Source organism: Otolemur garnettii, unplaced genomic scaffold (genome assembly GCF_000181295.1).
Source record: "Otolemur garnettii isolate 467f Iridium unplaced genomic scaffold, OtoGar3 scaffold00045, whole genome shotgun sequence".
Lineage (NCBI taxonomy): Eukaryota > Metazoa > Chordata > Mammalia > Primates > Galagidae > Otolemur > Otolemur garnettii.
This window is the reverse complement of record NW_003852440.1, coordinates 1,849,742-1,855,128: the sequence shown is the minus strand read 5'-3', so window position 1 is coordinate 1,855,128 and position 5,387 is coordinate 1,849,742. Positions and strand designations below refer to the sequence as shown.

The 5,387-nt window shown below is 37.7% G+C and overlaps 1 non-coding gene across 1 annotated transcript; it reads right to left on the bottom strand.

Annotated features, from left to right (window-relative positions):
- Window positions 1-2,523: 2,523 nt before the first annotated feature.
- Window positions 2,524-2,585, bottom strand: LOC111725661. The gene has a single exon (XR_002773674.1). It is a non-coding gene; the product is annotated as a U7 small nuclear RNA (small nuclear RNA).
- Window positions 2,586-5,387: the final 2,802 nt, after the last annotated feature.

Below are 5,387 nucleotides of genomic sequence, written 5' to 3'. Positions count from 1 at the left end.
AGAGAAAGAGCATCCCAGGTAGAAAATCACCAGGAAAAATAGGCCATGAACTTTGTTAACCAGTTTGATGAAAATATTTCAGATTGTATACCGTACACAGCTAGAACCAGCTGTACTAGAACCAGCATACTGTACCCCATGATTGCATTAATGTACACAGCTATGATTTAATTAAAAAATTAATCTTAATATAAAAAAAAAATAGGCCATGAAGTGGAAAAAGCCTCTAATTATTCTGTAGAAAGAACACATCCCCTAAGAGGGATCACGTGCTTGGTGTTTTACACCAGGAATCCAAAACTATAGTCCTGTATCTCCAAAGTCCCATCCAGAAATAACATTCCATAGTTTTTATAATTCTGAGTGACCAACCCAAAATACCAACCCAAGGAAAGCCTTAAAATTTGTAATGTTGTTTCTTTGATGTTTTATGAGCAAATGTTAAATTGGTAGCAGTGGGCAGAATTGCCACCCTGAGTCCAAAGGAAGCTGCCTACTGCATGACTTTCCAATTAAGGGCATCAGATCCCCAGAAGGAGATGGGGTAGGGCCTTTTAGAAGTGCCTTAGGCAAAGGACATCAGGTCCACTAAGGCATGGATACTATGGATACCAGGTTCTGCTCCTCTAGTGATGCTTCTTTTTTTTTTTTTTTTTGCAGTTTTTGACTGGAGCTGGGTTTGAACCCACCACCTCCGGAGCCAGCACCCTATTCCTTTGAGCCACAGGCGCTGCCCCTCTAGTGATGTTCTTAATTGCCACACAACCCAGAAGGTTCTATCATTCATTCTTTATGTCCTTTGTGGTCTCTGCCCTTTCATGTATCATAGAAGAGTTTGGGGGCAGAGACAAGAAAAAAGCCAAAAACGTGAAAAAAAATACCTTCACACAAGTATCTACCTGGTTTTATTTTCTCTTCACAACAACCATTTAGAGGTACAAGTAGGACAGATGAGAAAGCTGAAACTCAGTGAAGAGATGTTGACTTCTCAGTTCCCAGAGTTGGTCAAGGCAAAGCCACCTGGCTAATTCTCCTTCTTCCCCTAAACATGCTGAAACTTGCCATCCCAAGAAACAAAAGTTGAATTAATGCAAAATTTTTCTAAAGAGACAAGACCAATATTTTGTTTATGTTAGATGTCATGAAGAATTAGGGCATGAACTAAATATGAATATTGTATTATAAATATGAAACTAGTAGAGTCCATCATGATGTGGCACATTATTAAATAGATTAAATACACTTTGTGACTTAAAAGGTATTGTGCCACTCTAAAAATCCAGTACAACATAGTAAAAGCACGATTCCTAATGAAAAAATATTAGGCATATATTAGATTTCATCAAAATCAGAAATTTTTGCTCCTTAATAAAACTGTTAAAAAATATGAAACAACAGGGCTGTACTGGCTTACACCTGTAATCCCAGCTCTTTGGGAGGCCAAGGTGGGAAGATTGCTTGATATGAGGAGTTTGAGACCAGCCTAAGCAAGAGTAAAACTCTGTCTCTACTAAAAAATAGAAAAACTAGATGGCGTGGTGGCCCCGTAGTCCCAGCTGCTTGGGAAGTTTAGGTGGGAGGATCAGCCCAGGAGTTTGAGGCTGCAGTGAGCTATGATGACATTACTGCATTCTAGCCTGGGTGACAGAGCAAGAATCTGTCTTTAAAAAAAGAAGAGAAGAGAAAAGAAAGAAAAAGAAAGGAAGGGGAGAGGAAGATCAAGTGAGGGGATGGGCAGGGAGGGGAAAGGAAGAGAGGGAAGGCAAATAAAAAGGCAAATCACAGACTAGGAAAAATATTTGCAGTCACATATCTGATGAAAAACATGTATCCTGAATATATAAATATATGTGTGTGTGTATATATATATATCTTCAAACTTAATAAAGAATGACCTATGAGCAACAACTTGTGCTGTATTTCCTCATGGAAGTTCTAGATTATGATGACTGTGTCCCAGCTTTACAGTCCTGGAACTGCAAGTTTGTGCTTCAAGCCTTTTTTGTTTCTCCATTTAGAGACTCATAGAAACTCTAAGGAAAGAAGGTTAATAACCACATTAGGGAAATGCAAATTCAAACTAAATGAGATACCACTATGTCCCTGTGAGAATGACTAAAACGAACAAACAAAAAGGAAAAAAACTGGCAATTCCAAATGCTAGAGAGGATGAAAAACAATAAGAACTGTACTCACTGTTGATGAGGATGCAAAATGGTAGAGTAACTTTGGAAAACAGTTTCCAACTTCTTCTATAGTTAAACATATACTTACCTTATGACCCAGTGAACCCAATCCTAGGTATAGGTGTTTACTTAAGTGAATTGGAAACTTACACATAAAAGCTTGCATATCAATGTTTGTTTCAGCTTTATTCATAATTGCCAAAAACTGGAAACAGCCCACATGCCCTTCAACAGGTGAATGAATAAAATAAACCATGGTATAGCCATACAATGGGATACTATTCAACAATTAAAAGGAACAAACTGTTGGTTCATACAATTTGAATCTTTGACACAGGTGGGTATTCTAGCAAAAACCAGAAAACCTGCTAGACAAATTCTAAAAGAATTATAATACTTAAATCTTAAATTCATTTTTTAATTGAAAGAAGCCAGGCTCCAAATTGTATATATTGTATGATCTCACTCCTGACATTCTGGAAATGGCAAAAATATAAGTATGGAAAACAAATCAGTGTGTATCAGGGGGTCAGGAGCAGGTATTGACTACAAAGGAGCCATACCAGGGAATTTTAGGATATTAGAACCATTCTTCCTGGGATTGTGGTGATGCATATGATTCCATGAATTTGCCAAAACCCATAAAACTATACAACACAAAGAGTGAACCTTGCTGCATACAAATTTAAAAAAAAAAAAAAAAAAAAAAAAACAGGAGCTGGGGATGCAGCAGACAGAGGAAGAGGATGTGGACTCAGACAAGTGACTATCAAGCATCTCTGAGCCAGGCACAGTTCCAGTGCTGGGGAAAGAACACTGAATCAGACAAAAATCCTGTCTTCCTGAAATTTTTGTTTTAATACTTGCTTTCACCCCAGTGCTGCAGAAAATGACAAAGTCACAGGGGCCCGTATCCTTCAGAGATGTGGTGGTGGATTTCACCTGGGAGGAATGGCAGTGTTTGGACTTTCCCCAGAGGGACCTGTATAGAGATGTGATGCTGGAGAACTACATCAACCTCATCTCTGTGGGATATCAAACCACCAAGCCAGCTGTAATCCACAGGAAAAGAGCCATGGATAATAGAGAAAGAAACCTCACGGTGAATTGATCCAGAAGTCAGGCAACTAGATGGCCACATGGAGAGACACCAGGAGTGCCAGACACACTTTCAAGGCACATTAAAGTCATTGATGAGGGAATGGTGACCAAGAAAAAGGGTCACAAGCATAATGCACTTGAAAATACATTTCATCTGAGGTTAGACTGTATTTCTTCTAAACAAAAATTCTAAAAAAGGTGACTCTCATGGTAAAAATACAAACTATGTATTTAGTGACAACATAAAATGTGCAAAAAATAATGGATGTAGCAGTGGAAAATGTACAAAAAAGAATGAATGCAACAAATGTGGGAAAGCCTTCTTTCAGAAGTCAGTCCTCATTGTACATAACAGAATTTGCACAGGAGAAAAGCCCTTTTGTATGTGGGAAAGCCCTTTGTATGTGGGAAAGCCTTCAGCAAGAATTCAAATCTCATTATACATCTGAGAGTCCATACTCAAGAGAAACCCTATGAGTGCATTGAAGGTAGAAAAGCTTTCTCCCATAAGTCACACCTCATTGAACATAAGAAAATTCACACTGGAGAGAAGCTTTATGAATGTAATAAATGTGGAAAAGCCTTTTTCCAGAAATCACACCTCAACATTCATCCAAGAACTCACACCAGAGAAAAACCCTATGCATGTGATGAATGTGGGAGAGCCTTCTGCATGAGGTCACACCTCTTTGTACACCAAAGAATACACACAGGAGATAAGCCTTATGTATGCACTAAGTATAAGAGAGCTTTCAGTGAAATATCATGCCTTATTAGACACTAGAAAATCCATACTGGGGAGAAAGCTTATGAATGTAATTGAGTGTAAAAAAGCCTTTTCTGAGAAGTCTGACCTCATTATACATCACAGAACTCACACAGGGGGAAAACTCCATGAATGCAATCACTATGGAAAAACCTTCAGACATAGCTCAGGCCTCTGTCGGCATAAGAGGATTCATAAAGGAAAAGTTCCCTGAAAGAGAAATTAATGTGGGCATACCTTCAGCTAGAATTTATAGTTACAAAAAGCCTTCAGCAGAAGTCAAATTTTATTATGTATTGAGAAATCATTTATTTACAAAAGTATGTAGCTATGTCCTATGGAAATCATATTCCAGATATGATTCCGAAGTATTACTAGAAGACATTACAGAAAGTATACCTCCTTACTAGAGGATAAGTGTTTACTGTGGACCACAAAGGCTTTTAAAATACAAATAAGTGGAATAGTCAGAACAAAAATTAATTACATCTACAGATAAACAAGGTATGAAAACATTACTGTAAGTGCTACTATTTACTAGTCCCAGCTGCACTACACTATGCTATCTGCCACATAACAGAAGACATATACATGTTGGAATTACATATGTAAACCTACAATAATCATGAATATAAAATAAGTATTGTATATAGAATGCCATCTACCAAGATTTTCCACATTAAATAATGCCATTTCTTCTATCTTAAATAATGCCATTATCTTCTATCTTATGAACTGTAAGCAAAATTATAGTGTTCAATAAGAATTCCAAAGTGTAACATAAATTCTTTTCCTATTGCTTGCTAGGATATATAAAAGACTCTTGCGGCTTCATGATCAGTGATATAGTATGCAAAGTCTCATTTATGTAAAGTATATAAATATGAGATAGATGTCATATGAGACTGAACGAGCAAAAGAAAATATTCATGACATCTTATAAGACTAATTATAATTTAAAACATAGTTCTTGGTGAGTGAATCACTTCCTGCTTACATAATGTTATGAGCTAAGTTACCTGTTCACCTGATCTATATGCTATAACCCTAACCCCCAGTACCTCAGAATGTAACTTTGGACATGGGGCTCTAAAGAATAAGTTAAAATGAAGCTATTAAGATGTGCCCTAATTCAGTATGACTGGTGTCCTTACAAGAACTGGAGACTAGGACACACAAGGAGAGGCCAGGGTCAGGTGTGCACAGTGGGAGCACCATGTGAAGCAGCAGCAATGAGGTGGCCATCCACAAGCCAAAGAGAAAGCCCACAGAGGACACTCACCCTGCTGCAGTTTCACTGTGGACTTCTACCTTCCAGAACTATGAGAAAATAA